This window comes from Dromiciops gliroides, chromosome 1, assembly GCF_019393635.1.
Source record: "Dromiciops gliroides isolate mDroGli1 chromosome 1, mDroGli1.pri, whole genome shotgun sequence".
Classification (NCBI taxonomy): domain Eukaryota; kingdom Metazoa; phylum Chordata; class Mammalia; order Microbiotheria; family Microbiotheriidae; genus Dromiciops; species Dromiciops gliroides.
Genome location: NC_057861.1, coordinates 604040146 through 604062518, shown reverse-complemented (window position 1 = coordinate 604062518; position 22373 = coordinate 604040146). Strand labels below are relative to the sequence as shown.

The 22373-nt window shown below is 38.1% G+C and overlaps 1 pseudogene; it reads right to left on the bottom strand.

Annotated features, from left to right (window-relative positions):
• Positions 1-10821: 10821 nt before the first annotated feature.
• On the bottom strand, positions 10822-11304 carry LOC122736693 (annotated as a pseudogene).
• Positions 11305-22373: the final 11069 nt, after the last annotated feature.

The following is a 22373-nucleotide window of genomic DNA, read 5'->3' as shown; positions in this document are numbered from 1 at the left end:
TAGAATCGTACATTTAGCTCTGGAAGGAATCTTTAAGATGATTTAATTCAACCCTCTTCTGCCTCAGAGGAAGAAATTGAGGTTCAGAGAGGCCCTTTCTTGAGATGTCACAGGTAGTGAGCAGCCACAGCTGATGTTTAAACCCAGACCCTTTGGATGCAAAGCTGAGACTCTTTTTACTAAACCAATTATTTTCTGTGTGACCTTGAGTGATCACTTTACTTCTCTGACCCTTTATTCCCTTCTCTGGAACATGAGATTAGATTAGAAGATCTATTGGGTTTCTTTTAGCACTGACATTCAATGATTCTGTGATGGTAGGACGAAAAGGTGGAAGGAATTAAATGTGTTAAGAATTATGGATTTGGTAGGCTCTTTCTTTTCTTTTCTTTTCTTTTCTTTTCTTTTCTTTAGTGAGGCAATTGGGGTTAAGTGATTTGCCCAGGGTCACACAGCTAGTAAGTGTTAAATGTCTGAGGCCTGATTTGAACTCAGGTACTCCTGATTCCAGGGCTGGTGCTCTATCCACTGCACCACCTAGCTGCCCCTAGTAGGTAGGTTCTTAAACAAGAGAGTGAATAAAAATGGCATTTTGGAAAAAAATTCACCTGCCATTTTGGTAGATATGGAAATAGAAAGGTTTAGTTCTGAAAGACACTACCAAGGAGTAGTAGAGTGGAATTACAACTTATCTGACAGTTTTTCAAATCAGAGCATAGGGAGAAAATTATGTTTAAAAATCCATTCAGCCACTCACAGAGCAAAGTATATTATTTTTTAAAACAAAAGTAGCTGGAAAAAGATTTGTTTGTCCTTCATTCTCAAAGAGGACCAATGACATCAGGAGTTTGATAACTTGCAAGTAAATTGTATTTAAGTGAGTCAGAGGTGTGCAAAGTCACCAGCCTCACTCTCTCCTTCAGGGTCATCTGAGTCCAGTGGCAAGACATAAATCTGGACAACTAGAGATGACTTCAGATGCAGTGGGAGACTGTGGCCTTTTTAAGATAAGGTCTTTCCCAGGTCTCAGTTTGTCTGAGACAACACCCATTCACTGATTTAAGGCCAGGTAAGAAATAAGGCATAAGATGAACGAACTAGTTTGCCTACTCAAAAAAAAAAAAAATCAAACCAGGAGGAAACAATTGCTATTTACACTCACTCAGTCATCAAAACCCAAACAATGGAAAAAGAATAGGGTCTCTTTAAAAAAAAAGACTGTCTGTAACAGAGAGCTGATGGAGCTGAGATGGTTGCTGTGGAAACAGTTGAATGTCAATTTTATTTTTCATTTTACCCAGGTAAACTATGGTTTGGTAAAGCTGTGGGAAACAGGATTTCTACTCACATAGAAGAAAAGAAACATAAGTAAAGCCTTAGCTGGCAGAAAAACTGGTGATTAGGGGGAAATGCTCTTGAAAGGGCTTCCTACATAAGTGTGATTTTATTAGATATTATACAAATCACCGATCAATCAATAAACATTTATTAAGCACCTACTATGTGCTAGGCCCTGTGCTAAGCACTGGGGATACAAAGAGAAGCAAAAGACAGCCCCTGCCCTCAAGGAGCTTACAGTCTAATGGAAGAGACAACATGCAAACAAAATATAGAAAGCAAGCTATATACAATGTATGGTCAATAGGGATCAAAAAGAAGTAATTAACAAGGAAGGCACTAGAAATAATAGGAGTTGAGGAAGGCTTCAAGTGAAAGAAGTGATTTAAATTGGGACTTAAAGGAAGTGTTTCTTCTTTCTGTTTCACCAGGAGGTCAAAGAAAACTCAAGCAAGTCAAAGGGAACACCATATGGGCTGTTTGATTAGTAATGCAAGGATAGCCAAATAAGGTTGTCTCTCTTATTAGAAAGATCAGCCTTGGTAAAATGAAAAGATTGTGGGTAAGATAAGAGGAGATAACAAAACTGAATGCCCACACTATGAGAGGTTGGGTTAATGGACTGGAGTAAAAGCAGATTAATGTCTTCCATCTCAGACTCAGTTTGGTTTATTCCAAAACATATGGTCATTGAGTGGAATGACATTACCCATATGATTTAAATTGTTATTCTCTCCCTGTTTTTTGCCATGTGTTTATAGTTGAGTATGTCTATAGCTGAATTCATCTAAATTAAACTTGTAGATGATCTGACCCTGTTGCTCTTGGTGATTGATTAGATAAATGTTGGGGGCAGGGAGGGGAGTGGGCAAATGAGAAGCAGGTTGACTCCTAAATTTAAATAACAATGATTTTTGTCAGCCAGTTTTCAACGACTTAAAAAATACTGGCTCACCTCCTGAAATCTACAAATGTGAATTTCTTTTTGAATTGGGACTTAAAGAATCTGTCTTGTAAACAGATTACTCATAATATTATGGAAAAATAAGTACAGAATTCAAAGCCAACTACATTGATTTTATGCAAGGAAAAAATATTTTCTAGTGGCAATTTTAGCTCCATATTTCAGATGAGAATAAATCCTGCCTAGAAGTTTAGCATTTTTCTTTGATCATTATCACAAATGATTTCTAGATGTTTTACTAAATTTTTATAGAGGCATAAAACTATTGCATCTATCAACATTAAGACTGACTCAGTCTATCAGCTTGATATGTCACTGACCTAAGCTCTGTATTTCTCCCTGGTGATGAAGACTCATTAGCTATCCACTGGTTACTACAAGGATAATTATTTTTAATTATAGTTTCATAATTTAACCAATCGGAGGTTATCTGAATATGGCAGCTGAAGCTATTATGTGGCTAATGGTCTAGGCATTTACATAGCTCTGTCTTTAAAGTGATAAATCTATAATGTGCTTAACTCTTTCGTGAACATTAACTTCTAACATTTAAAATGTTGGATTAAACAATTAAATGTTCTTGACAGTGTCATAGATTTTATTTAATAGGCAGTGTCTAAATCTGGACCCAATTCACCTTATTTTAGTTAATGTAATTTTTCCCACAAGGGGTGTTAAATATAAATCTGTCAGACATTTGTGGATCTATGTGACCACATAGCCCCTTTAGAGGCTGACTTAGAATCATTCATATACCTATTATCATCCAGATGGTTAGGCTAAGATGAAAAGACACAAATTGAAGCCAATTTATAGTTCATAGAAGCATAGATCTAGAGTAGGAAGGGACTGAAGTGGACATCTACTCTTGCCTTCTCATTTTACAGACAAGGAAACTGAGGTTAAGTGACTTGCCATGATCACACAGATAATATCAGAAGCAGGATTTGAACCCAGGGTCTCTGACTCCAGAGGTATTACTCATTTCACAATACCCACATTTTCATCCTATACTTCTAGCTAGACTTTAAGTAATATAGTTTCTTTTTAGGTGTCACTATGGACCATGAGGGGGTCTGTGCTTTTGTCATTTTTATCTCCCAAGCAGAAAGTAGTAGAGTTGAAATCCCCACAGAATATACCTACTGAGTTGGAACTTTCTCCTCTCATCTGTCCTAGGTCACCTCTCTCTTCAAGTAAAAGGGGTAGAGTTTAGGGTCTAAAACCTGTTTATACACCTTTAGTGGCTCCAGGGTTTTAACTGGCTTACCCTTCCAGGGGAATCTAAGTGAGCCCTAAGATCAAACTTTATTCTGATTTGCAGAGTTATAAGGCCATTCATAAAATTAAACTGATTTAGTAGTCCTGGGGGGGGTGGCTTTTAACCTCCCATGCTAAAATGAAAGGGTTTTAGTAGGACCATGCCCCCATGCATGTTCTGATCTCCAGTAATGACATAACCTATAGGCGATGGGAATAAAATCATTAATGAAGAGAGAATCAAGCTTACAGCATACCATCAACAGTGGTGCATAGGAAAATAGAATAAAGTTGGGGATTTCTGGGTCTGCTATAATAGGGAAATGGAGGAAAGAGAGGAGGAGAATGAAGATACCTCTTAGTTGCTGTGCTTTGGAGATGAGGAGGAGCGACTCCCCTGATGATCAGGCCCTTCTGCCAACTGGGTAAGTAGTCAGTCTACTGTATGTAGTCAATGACACTGGCCACTGAAGGAGCAGTCAGGCTTCTTTTGACCCTATTTAACATTCTCTATCCTGCTTCCTAATGTCCAAAGCTCTGCTTCTCTTCTTATTGCACTCTCTCCTCCCAAATCCTGCCCAGCCCCTGCTCCCTTCCTCTAGGGAGCTTTTGTTAGCTCCATCCAAGCTTTCTAAAGAGGCTATGTTTTAAAGGGCTTTTATTACACTTAAAAAAAAAGAAAACAGAGACAGTGTGGTATGGCACATAAATGGCTGGTCTTGGTGTCTAGAAGACTTGGATTCAAGTTTAGTCTCTTTTATGTGTTGCCATGTTGTCAGTCTGCACTGGTGAAGGGACTTTTCACTTTAGGATTTCCCCATACAGATGAACACACATTGTGGGACAGAAAAAGAAAATTGAACAATGGACCAAAAATGTTGCTGATATCTGTATTCATTCATTAATCCACTTATGTTTGCAAAGTGTTTGTAATAACACCTCTTAATTGTCCCTCACACCACTAGAATCAAAGGATCATAGATTGATAGCTGGAATGGTTTTTAGAGGTCATATGGTTTGAACCCTTAATGGGTGTTAGGACTAGAAACTCTGGTGTGGGGGCTGCTAAGCCTTTTTCTGTGCTGCTCATCCACCTTTGGTGTTCACCTGATACCCAACTCTCATCTGTGGCTCCAAGAAACTGTAGCATGCTCAGTGGCCACACTCTAGCAAAACCATCTTCTTAGATGGGTCAAGGGTAACCAACAGACTCAAACCAGTCAGTGAGTTAGGGGTATGTCTACCCCAAACGTGTGAAAACTTTCCCTGGCAGAATGGGTAGATGAGAACAAGTTGTTCCAATAGCCTCGAAGGCAGGTGAAGCAGCATTGTGGAGCACTTAGAGTTCGGTCAGATATCAAAGATGCCATGCCAAGGTCATTCACTGCATCTTGGGCCATCGCCAGTAACCCTGGCTTTTGTCTTCCTACTTTGATGACTCTGGGAGAAAGAGGGAGGCTGATGACTTTGTGCAACCCTGCCTCACTTAAATCCAATTCACAGACAAGTTAAGACATCACCCCATGGCGTCATTGGCGCTCTTTGAACACGAAGGATGAACAGCAGTAGATTAGGAAACTCAGGTTCAGAGTCCCAGAGAAATCAACTGATTTCCACTGAGGTCAATCACATTGAAACAGTCAGTCAATAAACATACAGATCATATAGGTCTGAAATATCAGAGTCAAGATTCAAATCTAGGTCCTCTGACTATAAATGCAGTCCTTACTCCACTACTGAAACAGCTCTTTGTCTCAAGCATTAGGGAAGCATGGTAGGCTTTGCATTACAACCAGAACCACAGAAGACACATAAAGAGGCAAAGGCAAATTCTAATTGTCCAATAAGAGATAACAGTAAGGGATTCTGGCCTCCATTAACCAAAGGTGAACTATTAGTGAGCCATATAAATCTTGAACCAATAAGAAATGTGAGAGGAGTATTCTAATTTGGGTAATCTTAGAGAGGAAGGAAAGTATTTCCTCTGCTCCTTCCCACCCTGACCCCCATGACTTCAGATGTATTGGTTTATATCAGTTAAGTTGTAGAGTTCCTTCAATCCTTGTTACACCTATCTCTTCTCCTTGCAATCTTTATTTCTCTTCAAGGCATGGCTAAGATGCCTACATGAAGTCTTTCCTGACCTCTCCATTCACCTCCCACCTCCAAGTTGGTAATGTTTATTGTGTCCTACTTTATATACTTGTCTGTGTATGTTGAACTCTCCCTGCTCCCTTCTCTCCAATATAAATTCTTTGGGGACAGTTTCTCTTTCTTTCTTTCTTTCTTTCTTTCTTTCTTTCTTTCTTTCTTTCTTTCTTTCTTTCTTTCTTTCTTTCTTTCTTTCTTTCTTTCTTTCTTTCTTTCTTTCTTCCTTCCTTCCTTCCTTCCTTCCTTCCTTCCTTCCTTCCTTCCTTCCTTCCTTCTTCCTTCCTTCCTTTCTTCTTCCTTCCTTCCTTTCTTCTTCCTTCCTTCCTTCCTTTCCTTCTTTTTTCCTTTTTTCTTTCCTTCCTTCCTTTCTTCTTCCTTCCTTCCTTCCTTCCTTCCTTCCTTCCTTCCTTCCTTCCTTCCTTCCTTCCTTCCTTCCTTCCTTCCTTCCTTCCTTCCTTCCTTCCTTCCTTCCTTCCTTCCCTCCCTCCTTTCCTTCCTTTCCTTCTCCTCCTCCTCTTCCTCTTTCTTCTCTTCACAGCAATTATGCATGCAATAGCTTCTTGGAGCCACAGGTGAGAGCAGGGTGGCAGGTAGACACCAAAAATTAATGAGCAGCCCTGAAAAGGTCTCAGCAAGCCCTCACACCAGAGGTGCTAGTCTTTCCTGAATACCCCATGTTCCCCTGTTGTTGATCTGCATTTCTGAAGGGAGTTTACATCCTGGGAGTTCCTTATTTGTACTCTCAGAAACTTCCCAGGTGATAAAACCACAGATAAGGACTAAAGAGAAAGAAGGAAGAGACAAAAGCATTAATTATTAGATTTATCTCGGGGCAGCTAGATGACGCAGTGGATAGAGTACCAGCCCTGGAGTCAGGAGGTCCTGAGTTCAAATCCGGCCTCAGACACTTAACACTTACTAGCTGTGTGATCCTGGGCAATTCACTTAACCCCAATTGCCTCACCAAAAAAAAAAAAAAAAGAATTATCTCAAAGTAGAATGATGTGCCTTGCATGAAAAATGTAGTGCAAGTCACTGGTGGTCTACAAGTAGGGCCTGGATTATCACTTGTTGGGAATGTGGAAAAGAGAATTCCATTCCAAAGGATGGTGATCTAGATGTATACCCAACCCCCTTCTACCTTTGAGATTCTAAAAGTCTTTCATTCTAACTCTCCTTACCTATGAATAAGGTGTCTTGAATGGAGTAGACGTTTAATAAATGTTTTTGACTTAAATTGAAACTGGATTACATTTGGTAAACTATACAGTGCTTCAAAGGATCCCAAACAATCCCATCTTTTTTCTTTTTTTTGGTGGGGCAATGAAGGTTAAGTGACTTGCCCAGGGTCACACAGCTAGTACGTGTCAAGTGTCTGAGGCTGTATTTGAACTCAGGTCCCCTTGAATCCAGGGTCAGTGCTTTATCCACTGTGCCACCTAGCTGCCCCAATTCTATCTTTTCTAACACAAATATTTTCCTCATAATGTTCCAAGGTTATGGATCTTGGAAAACCACAGTCATGGAAGAATCAAAATTGTGAATGACTTAAATGACATTAGAGTGATGTGTTGTGGGGCTGTAGTCTGTTTTCTATATACAAGAAATAGTGTAATTGGTATAGAGGAAATATATCATCAGAAAAATACATGAACTGGTCATGCAGTGCCACACAAGTAAGTACAATGTATAAAAGACATAGAAGAATGCCTACACAAATAGAGGATGGCATGCACATTGGCTGCATCCTCTACTGAGGGTCATTGGGAGAATATTTGTTGTTCAGTTGTTTTTCAATCACATCCAACTTTTTGTGACCGAATTTGGGGTTTTCTTGGCAAGGTACTGGAGTGGTTTGTCATTTTCTTCTCCAGATCACTTGACAGATGAGGAAACTGAGGCAAACAGGCGTAAGTGACTTGCCAGGGTGACCTAGCCAGTAAACATCTGAGACCAGATTTGAATTTGAGAAAGATAAGTTTTTCTGACTCCAAGCTCAGCACTCTATCCACTGTACCACCTAGCTTACCTGGGAGAACATAGGTAAGAAGAATTAGGTAGGATGAGAAGATGGGGGTAGATTGTGATTTTTGTGGATGGAAGGGATGTTTGCATCAATAAGAACAGAGTTTCAGGGGCAGCTAGGTGGCACAGTGGATAAAGCACTGGCCCTGGATTCAGGAGGACTTGAGTCCAAATTTGGCCTCAGACACTTGACACTTACTAGCTGTGTGACCCTGGGCAAGTCACTTAACCCTCATTGCCCTGCAAAAAACCAAACAACCCCCCCCAAAAACAACAACAACAACAATGCACACACAAAATAAGAGCAGAATTTCATTGAAGCAGTCAGTCAATAAACATTTATTTATAACTCTGTGTCACAAACTTGACCACTTATTATCTCTTCTAGCACTAATTTTTTTAACCACAGTGGTAGCAAGATATACCTAGAGTGCTTTTATAGGGAAATGGGAATCTCCACTTGCAAGCCCACAACAATCAGTGTTAATTAGGGTAGGTTAGGCTTACAGACTAGATCAATTCTGACTTGGAGCTGGTTCAGGATGTTGCTTATCCACATGATAAATGCATTAGTTGCACTGGCAAGTGTTAACCACACTCTCATCTGGTTTAGTAACATGGTTGGAGAAGTACCCCCTGGAGCCACTTAGTACATGAGCTTGCCAGCTGGACACATTGAATCTATTTAGATGGAATCATTTGACTTAATCCATTTCTCAAGGGCATTTCTAGAGGATAGAGGGCTAGTCCTAGCTCAAAGATGAATGATTTGCAAAAATAAACCATTTTCATGGTTTCATTTTATTGGAAAGCTTCATTGATTGAATTTTTGTAAATGAAATAATTTAAAAATGCACTAAGGGAAGTTGCCCTTTTAATTTAGGGATCCAAACCATCCATTATCTTATTTTAAATTAATTCTTTTTCAATTAGCAAAATTTTATTTTCTCTCCCTCTCTACTCTCTACCACTGGAAAAGAAAAACAGAACCCTTGTAATAAATATGTATGTTCAAGCAAAACAAATTCCTTCATTTTCCATGTCTCATTCTGGACCCTGAATCTATCACCTCTTTTTCAGGAAGTAGGTACCATGCTTTGTATATGGCGCTATTTAGGGAGGACTAGCTCTCTGGTGTGAAGACTTGCAGAGCTTGGTCAGACATCAAAGATGCCAAGGTCTCAGCCATCTCTAGTTGTCTTGACTTTTGTCTTGCCACTGGACTTTGATGACCCTGGAAGAGGGAGTAAGGCTGATGACTTTGTGCAACTCTGCCTCACTTAATTAGAGTTTTTATATCTTGCAAAGTTATTTATTTTCATAATGTTATTTTTTATATTGTTCTTCTTCACTCTGAATTAGCTCATAGAAGTCTTCCTAGGTTTCACTGAAACCATTTCTTTCAACATTTTTTATAGCACAATAGTATTCTGTTACATTCATAAGCCATAATTTGTTTGGTCATTCCTCAATTGATGGGCACCCCATTGATTTCTATCCTTTACTATTATGAAAAGAGCATCTGTAAACATTTTTATACATATGGTCCTTTTCTTCTTTCTTTGATCTCTTTGGTATATATCTAGTAGTGCTATTGGTGGGTCAAAGGAAATGCATGATTTAGTAACTTTTGGGGCATAGTTCCAAATTGCTTTCCAGAATGGTTGGGCCAAATCACACCTCTACCAACAGTGCCTGTTTTTCCAGAGCCCCTCCAACACTTTTCATTTTACCACAATGACTTTTCTAAAGCTTTCTCTTACCCATCAAATTTCCCATTCCTCCCTCCTCATGTCTCCACTCTTTTAGTGGAGATCCTTGTCTCAAATTTCACTGAAAAAACCATGGCTATTCACCAAGAGCTTCCTCTTCTCCCCTCTGTCATCTCACATGACTCATGTACCTTTCACTACTATCTCCTCCTTCACCCCTATAGCACACGAAGAGCTAGCTAACCTTTTTTACTTGTCAAGGCAAACCCTTCTTCATAAACAAACAATCCATCTCATTCCTTCCTATTCTCTTTAGAAGATCTCCACCCCCCATCATCTCTACTCTCACACTTATCTTCAATTTCTCCATGTCTACTGACTGCTTCCCTACTGTCTACAAATATACCCATGTCTCCCTCATCTTCAAAAATAAAAATATTTAATTCATTCATTTCTGCTAGCTATCATCCTATACCTTTGCTTCTTTTCATAACTAAATTTCATGAGAAAGCTATCTACCATTGGTGCTTCCACTTCCCTTCCTTTCATTTTCTTCTTAACAACAACAGCAACTGAAACTGCTCTCTCCTAAGTTAATAATGATTTCTTAATTACCAGATCTAGTGGCCTTTTTCTCAATCCTCAGCCTTCTTGAGCTCTCCAAAGCCTTTGACATCATTGACCACCCACCTTTCCTTGATATTTTCTTAATTCTAAGTTTTCAAGAAAACGTTCTTTCCTGGTTCTTTTCCTACCTCTCTGACCACTTCCTTCTCAGTCTTTGCTGTATCTTCATCCAGGTCATGGCCTACTAACCATGACGAGTCTTCCAGAGTTCTGTCTTAGGCCTTTTTTCCCTCCCTCTATACTATTTCACTTGGTGATCTCATCAGTTCCCATATATTCAGTTATTATCAGTTGATTCTTAGGTGTATTTGTCCAAGCCTAACCTTACTCCTGACCTCCAATTTCACATCTCCAACTACCTATTGGACATCTTGAACTAGATATCATGTAGACAGCTTAATCTCAAAATGTCCCAAACTGAACTCATTACCTTCCCACATGCAGCTCCCAACAGTTTTCTCTTCCTTGCTTTCCTATTACTTTTCGGGGCACTTTTCCTGGTCATCCATTGTAGGTGTCATCCTTGACTTCTCACCCTCTCTCTCACTCCTCAAATCCAAATCCACTGTCAATTGTCCTTTCATTTATACCTTTGCAACATTTCTTGAGTCTGCCACCTTCTCTTCTCAGACGTTGCAATCATTCCGGTGTAGGCCCTCATCACCTCAAGCTGGGAGTATTGTAATTGTGCGCTGCTTGGTCTCTCTGCATCAGTTCTTTCCCATTTTTAATTTATTTTTTAAAAATAAAGACATTTGTTTTATTTGATAACATTGGTTTTATGCCACAAGGACACAAGCTCCACCAACACCCTTAATCTTTTCCTCTGCTCTTCTGCTGAAGAATTTTGCCTTCACGATGACTGGCTGCTTGGGGAGTTTCCCTTTTCCTAGGACTTTGTAGTACCCCAACCGCCCAACATCAATGATAGGAACAAGCTCTTCCTTGTTTTTGGCAGCATTAATCCTAGTCTGCTCACTGGCCAGTATTCACAATTTATCGAGGTTGTTAGATGGACAGTAACTTTGGCTCTTCTTCAAGTGGTAATGCCTCATACCCACTTTCACGGAAGTAACCTGGCTGATATTTGTCGAAGTTGACACGGTGATGGTGAAACCCTACTGCATTTCCTCTGCCCTCCCGGTACTTCCGGTGCTTGCTGATAGGCCGGTGGCCATGGCTGATGTGTCTGCGGGGCTTCTGCGTCTTCCTTAGTCAGGAAGACATATTGCATGCCGCTGCAAAAGAGAAAAGCAGTTCTTCCCCATTCTAATCCATCTTATACTCAGCTGAAAAGTTAATCTTTTTTTTTTTTTTGGTGGGGCAATGATGGTTAAGTGACTTGCCCAGGGTCACACAGCTAGTAAGTGTCAAATGTCTGAGGCTGGATTTGAACTCAGGTCCTCCTGAATCCAGGCCAGTGTTTCTTCCACTGTGCCATCTAGCGGCCCCAAAGTTGATCTTTCTAAAGAAAAAAGTCTGACCATGTCGTCTCCCTAATCAATAAACTCCAGTGGCTCCCTTTTACTTCCAGGATTAAATATAAAATATTTTGTTTGACTTTTAAAGCCCTTAGTAACCTTATTCCTCCTTAATTTTCTAGTCTTCTTGCACCCTACTCCCCTCCATATACTTTACAATTCAATGGCACTGATCTTCCATCTCCTGACTTGGTGCTTTTTCACTGGCTTTCCCCCCGTCTAAAATGCTCTTACTCTTGAGCTCTACCTTTTGGCTTCCCTGGCTTCTGTCAACTTAGCCAAAACCCCAATTTTTGCAAGAAACCTTTCCCAATCCTCCTATATTTTAGTTCCTTCTCTTTATTAATTATCTTTAATTTATCCTGCATATATATGTAGTATGTATAGAGTTTGCTTGTTGTCTCCTCCGTTAGACTGTAAACTCCGTGAGACTGGGGATTTTTTTAACCTTTCTTTGTATCCCCAGTGTTTAACACAGTGCCTAGCATACAAAATCAGTTTAATAAATGCATGTTGCCTTGACTTTTTGGCCAACTTTATCCATCTAATGGGTAAAAGTAAAACTTCAGAGTTGCTTAAATTTGCATTTCATTCTTTGTTAGTGATTGAAATTGTGTTTTCCATATGTTTATTGATAGCTTGGTTTCATCTTAGAAGATGGAATCATTCCTTAGAAAACTGCCTTATCAAAACTGTTTTATTAACTGGAGATTGATAAATCTCAATTTACTCTTATTCTTGTAAATTTTAAACATTGATTGATTCAGTATATTGTGGAAATGAGTCTTTTATCAGGGATTCTTGCTACAAAGATCTTCCCCAGTTACTTCCTTCCCTTCTAATTTAAGTTGCATTTGGTTTGTTTGTACAAAAACCTTTACATTTTATGTAATCAAAATTGTCTTTTTTATCTTTGGTGATCCTTTCTATATCTTGTTTGGTTGTGAACATTTCAATAATTTCTTCCTTTTTCATTTAATTTGGTTTTTTCATGTCACCTTTTATACCTAAGACATGTATCTCTTCACAACTTATCTTGGTATATGGTATGAGATGTTGGTCTAAATCTAATTTCTGTCAGATTGCTATTCAGTTTTCCTAGCAGCTTTTGTTGAATAATGAATTATCCCAGTGAGTTTGTTCTTTGTGTTCATTTGTTTCTGTTTCTTATCTACTTGCTATATTCTACTGATCAACACCTCCACTTTTTAATCAGTATAAAAAAAATTTTTTTTATCAAAATGTTTTAATGATTGTTCCTTTGTAGTGTGACATCTTTTACTAATAGGTCCCAATAATCTTCTTGAGATTTTGTTTCTCTAAATGAATTTTGTTATTTTTTAACTCTATAAAGTAATTCATTGATAATTTGATTAATATGATGCTAAATAAGTAAATTAATTTAGGTAGTATTATCTTTTTAATTTTTGTATTGGCTCAGTCTACCCATGAACAATGAATAATTCTCTAATTATGTAGATTTGTCTCTATTTCAGTAAAGAGTATTTTGTCATTATATTCATATAGTTCCCGAATGAGTTGGTAAATAGAATCCCTGGTATTTTACACATTCTATAGCTATTTTAAATGAGAATTTCTATTTTGATCTTCTCCTGCCAGGTTTTGCTGGTAGTGTAAAGAAATACTATTGATTTGTGTTAATATTATATCCTGAAACTTTGCTGAAGCTATTAATTGTCTAAATTAAATTTTAGTTGTCTCTCTAGGGTTAAGTGCAGCATCTAATCATCTGCAAAAGGGATAATTTTGTTTCTTCTTTGCTTGTATTTGTCCCCTCAATGTCTTTTTCTTGTCTTATTACTATAGTCAGCATTTCTAGAACTATATAAAATAGAAGTGGCAATAATAAACATTTTTGCTTAATCTTTTATCATCTAGGAAACTAAGGGAGATTTCTAACTAAAGGAAACCTATTGTGAATCCTTTTGTAAAGCAAAACGTCATTTTGTAATGAGTGATTACTTCAAATGTCCAATTTTAGAATTCTGTATTTTCACATACAATACTAGATTTATTTATATCTGAGTACACATTTTTATTTTTTAAGTTTTAAAGTATTAAAATATTTGTATTTTTCTTTCTTTTCCCCATTCCTATCCCTTCCTATTCCTAAACGTTATTTTCTTCATCTACCCATCCTTAGCTTTTTGATAGGTTTCATGGGAACATTTTGGGAGACTATGAAAGGCATTGGGATGGAGAATATAATGAGGGAAAACTTTCAGGGGCAAGGGGAGGAAGTTAAATTCATATTGGTACACTTTGGTTAAAAGGAATATGAAGGAGAGATTCAAAGTTACTGGTCAAAATAAGGTTTAGAGATTATCTGTGGACTTCACTATTTATATTTTCTTTGGCTCCAGTGAGTTCATAGAATCCTAGAAATATGGGCAATCCTTAGAAATTATTGAATTCAACCCTTTCATTTTATGCACGAGGAAACTAAGGGGGAACCTAGAAGTATTAACAAATTTGATCAGAGTAAAATAGGTTGTTATTAGCAAAGTCAGGATTAGAACACAGGTCTTTTGATTCCTAGTGCCATATTCCACTCTCCAATCTAATGTCAAATGTACAGTGGAAAAAAATCAGTGGAATAAAGAGCAATTTGTATTATTCAATGTCAATTTGAATTAGTTCAGTCAAATGAAATAAGTGTCAATAACAAAGCAGAACAAATATTTTCAGTTGTCATTGCTAAAAAGTCTAATTAGCAAGCTTATGCAATGGATGCCCAGTCTGTTCTTCTGATATTTTAAGCAGTAGCAAAATGATTTTCACTGCATCAGTCTATGAAAATTATCTAGACAATGAAAAGACTGAATTAATAGGAATTTTAGCTCATCATATTGGTTATCTGTTGATAATGAAAGTTTTTGTTGGCATTGTCAAATTAGCTAAAGCCTAAGAACCCCCCTAGTGTAAAGGAAATGCTTGTATATAGTACACATGTAAGCATGAATATATTGGTAAATCAGGGATTTTTAATCTTTTTGTCTATGAAGCCAATGGACCCCTTCTCAGAATAATCTTTTAAAATGCATACAATGAAATATATTGGATTACAAAAGAAACCAAATATACTGAAATTTAAAAAAAAACCAAAATTTTCAGACCCTGGGTTAAAAACCCTTGGGTTAGAAGAATGGAAAATTGTGCTGAAATCTATAAAATACATTAATCGCCACAATGACAATGTTGTTCAATTTCTCCCAGTATGTTTCCCTTCTTGACATTGTCCACACTCTTAAATTCTATATCAATTTAAAAAATATATAATTATGTATATCCTTAAGGAATAAAGAAAGCAAATGACCCTGTCTTTGATCATTAACTATCCTAATGGAATCTGGTAAATGGTTTATAAAATAATGCTTGGATAGACCTTAAGGGCTATATCATTGACTTCTCATTCCCATCTTCCCAGCTTGGCTGCTAAAATCTTTGAGATAAGGGCTACTGGAGAGGAACTATTCTGTGTGGCTCCCCAGAGATAGGTCCTATTCTGCAGTCTCTAAGTGTAGTTTGACCTGGTTCCAGAATCCTGTGGGCTGAAAATAGCACTGGGCAACTCAGCAGTGAGGCTTTGCCTAGAGACAATAGTGCAGAACTCAACAGAGCTAAGTAAAAAACATTGCAAAATTCTTCCAGGGCTACTCCCTGGCTGTTAGACATGGTTGCCATTCTCCAACTCTCATTAATTTCAAGGGCCTTAGTAGCGCAACTGGACCAGAATTTGTTGCAGAGAAATTTAAATAATGGGACTCTACCTACCACCTGTCTGGGCTTCCAGGGATAATTGAAAATACGAGTCCATAAAAGGAACTCAAGTGTCAATTTATTGCTGAAAAGCTAGCATGTGTTATGTTCCCAAGTTCCAGGAATGAATTTTGAATTGAGCATGTCAGGGATGGGTTCTATTCAGGCTTTGATTTGAATATGGATGGATTCTCTGAGCTTACATAAGTTGAAATGTCAAATTGTAATGAAATCTTTCAACGTTACAGACAGTTCACTTATATATTCTTTTTTATTTTACTGAGAATAATAGGGGAAAGAACCATGGCCTTGAAGTTCAAGTCCCAGGTCTGAAACTTATTGGCTATATATTGGCCAAACTTATTGTATCGCTTAACCTTTCTAACCATTATCCAGAAAAATGAAAATAATACCAATTGTATCACCCCCTTCTCCTGGGGTTGTTATTAAGAAAAGACTTACTAAGACACAAGTTGCTATAGAAATGTGAGTTATTCTTCTTTTTTGTGTGTGTGTGAGGCAATTAGGGTTGTGACTTGCCCAGGGTCACACAGCTAGTAAGTGTTGTGTCTGAGGTCGGATTTGAACTCAAGTCCTCCTCACTCCAGGGCCAGTGCTCTGTCCACTGAGCCACCTAGCTGCCCTGAGTTATTCTTATTAAGGCTAGAATTATGGGAAATGTTGATCGTGAAGGAAAAAAAAAATCTCTATTTGAAGGGCTAAGAGTGATTGGACTTGATCTACTTGTCCCCAGAAGGAAAAGCTAGAGCATTGTGTGGAAGATATAGAGAGGCCAATTCAGGATGAATGAAAGGAAAAAAATCCTAACAATTACAAGATATTCAGAAGAGGAAAGGGCTGCCATGGGAGACAATGGCTTCTTCTTCATTAGAATTCTTCAACAAGAAACAAAGTATTCAGGTATGAGTTGGGCCAGATGGTATCTGTGATCTTTTCTATCTCTTAGATTTTGTGATAAAGTGTTGGCAACAGTCTGCACATGATAAGAAAAAAAAAATTCTTGGCTCCAATATCACAACACAGGAAGAACAATTGTTGAAAAAATAGAATCATAAAGTAGAAGAGACCTTAGAGACAATCTATTTAAAACTCTTCGTTTTTATAGAAGAGGAAAATGAGATACACAAAAGTTAAACAATTTACCTATGATTACATAGCCACTTAGTGATAGAATCAGAACTAGAGAACATAGTTTAGAATCAAGCTTTGATGGAAATAAGTCAAGAAGTGATATATTTACTCTTTAGGCATGGATACTGTTTGTTCCCCAGTGACAACCTTTTAAATGCCACATCTTGCTTTCCATTTTAGTCTTTGAGATTTAGCAAGCCTTCTAAATCTGTTTATCTTTTCTTGACATTCAAATTATCTTTTATAATTTACTTAGAAATGTTTTATTAATGTACATGCCTCTGGAGCTTATTAATAGATGTCTGGAATAGTCACAGTCGAGTTGAGGAGATAGAACCACAGAAGCAAAAATAAGGACAAATGCCTTGAACTCCAGCAAGTATATTTCTTTAGAGTTCCATGTTACGGGAATACTGAATCTAAGACTGAAAACTGAGTAGTAAGTGGATGATTTGAATGGAAGGCTTCGATTATTCAGGAATAGACTTGATATTTCATCTTACTAATATCAAAATTATCTGATAACTTCTTGCTGTGTCTCATGGACAGTTTCAGCTTCTATAATAGAGGAACCAATAATCTGGTCTAAGTTTTGACCAACAAGGATGAAATGGTTATTTAAAGTGAAAATGCCATCTTAGAATTCATAAGAGTCAAAGGAGGAGACCTGGACATTTACCTTAAACTTTGGAAATGACAATTCAGTAATCATTTATTAAGTACCTACTATGAATCTGAAACTTCCAGGCAGTGAGGATTCAAAACCAAAAATAAAATTCATAAAATGGCTGACTCCAGATGTCATCTAATTCAATCTTTTCATTTTACAGATGAGGAAACTGAGTTCCAGGGAGATTAAGTCACTTGGCCAAGGTCACAGAGTTGATAATGGTCAATTGTGAACTCAAGTTCTTTGATTCTTGTCAGAACAGTTCATTGATTTGTACCATGCTGCCTCGTACTAATTTTTAAAAAATGACAAGAAATCTGGGTGTGATAACATTGCTGAAAATTCTAAAAGAGAGCACAATTCCATAAGGGCAGGAATATCTACAAGTGAAATTCTTATTAGAAAAAAAAATATCCTGATAAAAAAGAAGAGGAGAGGACATCTAAAGAAATAAATGTGGCCAGATTGGGAACACTCCAATTCAATTTAACAAGCTTTTAAAATAATAAATTTTATTGAAGCCTTTTGTTTTTACATCAGCCACTCAGTTGTTTCTAGATATTTCCTCCCTTAACCCCTTTTCCATCCATGATAATGATATTTCTTTTATAAGTAAGAAAACCGGTGAGGCAGGACCAATAAAAGAGAGTGACTATATTGGATACTCTGTAACGTTTTATGTCCATAGTCCCTGCATAGCAATATAGAAAGGAGGTAGTTTTACTCATCTCTTCTCTGGGGTCAGGAATGGTCATTACAGTGAGTCAGTGTTGCTGGACCATGGAATTCATGGAGGGGAGTAAAGTATAAGAAGACTAGAAAAGGAGGAAAGGGTCAGGTTGTGAAGAGCTTTAAATGTTAAACATAGGAATTTAGATTTTATCCTAGAGATTATAGAGCTAGTGGAATTAATTGAGTAAGGTGGTGATTTGGTCAGACTAAAGGAGAATCGGTTTGGCAGCTGAATGAAGGATGGATTGCAGCAAAGAGAGACTTGAGTCTGGGAGACTAATTAGAAGGCTATTGAAATTGCTCAGGGAAAAGATGATACCACTATGGTGGTAGTTGTGGTAAAAATTATTTGTGGTTAAGATTGATATTGGGGGCAGCTAGATGGCGCAGTGGATAAAGCACTGGCCCTGGATTCAGGAGTACCTGAGTTCAAATCCGGCCTCGGACACTTAACACTTACTAGCTGTGTGACCCTGGGCAAGTCACTTAACCCCAATTGCCTCACACAAAAAAAAAAAGATTGATATTGCCGTTTTTATCTGACTCATTTGGGAGGGGCCATACCTGGCCCACTCTGAGATTATGTATGCTACTGAGGTCAGAAGGAGAACGAGAGGCAGTTTTTGAAGGACCTCCCCTTTTGGGGGAGGAAAAGATTGAATACTCACTGAAGGGAGGCAGAGGGCGCTTCCCAAATGCTAGGCGTCTTCTGGGACATGCTTGCTTGGTCTTTGGCCCTTACAGTGATGGTGCATGTTCGCTCTGTTTCAGATGGCTATTTTCCTTGGCCAGGTGTTGGTGAGTTAATTATGGGAAACCCTAAATTCCTTTGAACTAGCTTAATTGGAAACGGTCTGAGGATTGAATAGGTTAAGTTTAGAGTTAAGAGTATTTATCTGTATTTCTATTTTCCTTTTTCCTTAGCTTTGATTTTTATTAGTTTCACCTTTGTTGTTTAATTAATTTCCAAGTAATAAAATCTGATCCTTTTGAGAATTAAAGTTTAAAGGCTCCTTTCTTATTGGCCTGGGAGAAATATGTAAAAGGGGCAGTTCAGAGGTGAGGGTGAACCTAAAAGGTCCCTCATATTTCCAGTACCCAATATTAAAGCAAGTCACCCAAATAATGCTCCGTATATCAAATTATGGCCTTCACATAGCTATGTGAGTAGAAAGAAGGGGACAAATACAAGAGATGTGGTGAAGGTAGAAATGACAAGATTTGGCAATGGATGGCCTGTGTGTCATGAATGAGAATTAAGTTTCAAGGATGACATCAAGGTTGTAAGCCTGCATGACATGGAGGGATGATAGTTCTCTTAATAGTAAAATGGAGGGAGAATTTATGGTGGAAGAGTTCTGTTTTGAACATATTCAGTTTTCATTTTCCATTGAGTTTACATGGATATCCACTTGCATTCCCATTTCAAGATGGCCAAAAGGCAACTGGTTATAGGGGATTAGATCTCAGGAGAATGACTAATGGTAAGCCTGTAGACCAAGAAATCATCTATATAATGATGATAATTCAACACAGGGGAGCTTATGAGATCACTAAGTAAAAGAATGGTAGAGAGGGAAAAGAGAGGAGGGCCCAGAACAGTGTTTTGGGGGTGGGGATACCTGCAATTTGTCTTCACTTGGATGAAGATCCAGTAAAGAAGACTTAGGAGGGGTAGTGAGAGAGGGAGGGGGTGAACCAAAAAGGAACAATGTCATATAAATCTAGAGAGGAAAGAGTATCTAGGAAGATAAAATGACAAACTGTCAAATGTTGCAGAGAGGTCATAAGAAGAAGGATTGAGAGATGCCATACATGTGATAATTAAGAATTGGAGAGGGCAGTGTCCATTTAATGAGTTCAGAAGCAAGATCACAGAGAGTTAAGAAGAGAGTAAAAGGAGAAGTAGAGGCAGTGAGTATAGAAGACTTTCTCAAGCTAAGAATGGGAAGTGAGATATAGGATGGGGATACTCAGATCAAGCGAAAGTTTCTTAAAGTTGTGAAGACATAGGTGTGTTTATAGGTGTCAGGGAATTAGCCAGTAGACAGGGAGAGACTGAAGATTATAGAGACATGGTGGGGATTATATAGGGAACAATCTGCTGGAGAAGATGGGGACAGATGGGATCAAAGATGCATATGAAGGCGTTTGCCTTGTCTGTAAGAAGGACCACTTATTCATGGGAGAAAAAGGTGAAGGAGAACATAGTGATGTGATATGAAAAGGAGGGAACAAGAGGAAGCTCTCATTAAATAGTCTGAATTTTTTTCAGTAAGGTGTGAAGCAAGGTCCTCAGCTGAGAGGGTGGGAGGGGGAAGGACACGGTTTTATGATGTTCTCTAACTTTGTAAAGCAGCATATGGCTAGGAGTGAAGGAGACTGATGGTGGGAATAATCCAGGGTTGGTGTTTGGCAAGACTTAAGTGGTGATAGGACAAGTGGGAAAGAGATTTGAGTGTAGGGGAGAGTGTAGAGTTGTACTAGTTCATTAAAGGGTCAAAATAGGGAAGGGAGGAGAATATAGCCAGTGCAAGTTTGATGGTCTAGGAAAGAACTGAGAGGTCATAGAACTAAGTCGAGTTATAAAGCATAGGGAAAGATGGAAAAAGAAAAGATCATGGTCAGATAAATGAATTTCAGAGTTGATAAGCATGAAAGTAGAATGAGTAAAGGTGATGGCAAGAGTGAGGGAATGACTATCTCTGGGGTGGAGTTGGAGGAGTAAGTAGGTCATGGGAACTGAGTAAGTTGAAGTACTAGAAAGTTAGGGTATTTGAGGGAGCTTTGATATGTATGTTTAGGCTTCCTAATAAAAGGGCAGGCACTGGGGTAGAAAGACAGACTATGAGCTAGGCACTGAAAGCAGTACCACTTAATTCCCATCCATAAAGGCCCTGTGAAGTAGATACTGCAACTTACCTGTATGATCTTAGGCAAGTCACACTCCCTGAACCTCAGTTTCCTCATGAAATAAAATGAGGGAGTTGAACAAGATGACCTCTAATTTTAGTCTTTATATGAATGATTAATTTATTTACAATTTTCCTCAAGTTACATGTAAAAACAAATTTTCACGTTGATTTTTTTTTAACTTTGTGTTCCAAATTCTCTTCCACCCTCCCTCCTTACCCCTCCCTAAAGAAATCAAGCAATTCAATATAAGCTATACATGTGACATCATGCAAAACATCTTCACATTAGTCAGGTTGTGAAAGAAAACAGACAAAATAACTTTAGGAAGAGGAACTAACAAAAAATTATACTTCAATCTGTATTCAGATACCATCAGTTCTTTCTCTGTAGATGGATTGCATTTTTCATAAGTCCTGATAGCATCCTGCTCATAATTTCTTTTACAGCTACTACTGCTGTGTTACCCTCCATCCTATTCCCTCCCCTTGATATTTACTCTATTTTCTATCTTCTTTCACTCTATCCCTCCTCAAAAGTGTTTTGCTTCTTACTGCCCCCTCCCCCAATCTGCCCTCCCTTCCTTCACCTCTTCCCCCTTATCCCCTTCCCCTCCCACTTTCCCATAGGGCAAAATATATTACTATACTCACTTGAGTGTGTTCTAATGTCTTTATAGTTCCAAATCTTGAATTCTATGATCTTATGGCCCATTTCACAAAGTGTTAAGCAACCTAGTATTCAAATTTTCAAGTACAACAATTATGAGGATTTCTACCACACTACAGATGAATTGGGAGATTTCTGTATGTGATTGCAATTTCCATCCAATTTGTGGCACCCCTGAAAAAATTACCTATTGAAATTCAAGGCACATTAGTGTATATGTGACTTTCCCTTTGAGAACCACTGAAGAAAAGACCAATGACCACTTACCAGGGATGTTACAGAGAAAATTTTTGGTTTAGATGGGAAATTGGCCTTCGTGACCTTGGAAATCCCTTCTAACTCTAAGATTATCAGTGTTTGCCAGTGGTGGACCTTGAAATAAATTGATGAAGATGCCAAATGAACTAAAACCATCTCAAGAAGGTAGATGTGTAGCAATAAGAAATAGGGGAAGGATAGTTCAGTGAGCAGTTCAGTCTTGTATGTTTCTCCCTCCTTAGTTAATTTTTCCCCATAAATGGTACCAGTTGAAGAAATGTATAATATATTTTGCCTCATTAGAAAATGGAAAGGGATAGCTCTTCTTGACCCAGCCCATTGATTTTGTTTTCTGAGGACTTAAAGATTTCTAACTGAAGAAGCTGATGAGCCAATCATGCTAATAGAAAGAGGTCTTTTATTTAGGACACATTTTATCTCCCAGTAAAAGACAAATAAATAGCAGATCTTTGGAGAGAGCAGAATTGCAGCCTTGGGTATAATGATCATCAGTTCCAGATAGATGAGAAAGGATACTGCTTTCTTAGATGAGAGTTGGGTTCTAGCCGTGGTGCCCAAGTTATGAGAAGCCCTTGATCTCTCCTCTTGTTATTTGTTGTAGGACAACCCAGATTGTCCTG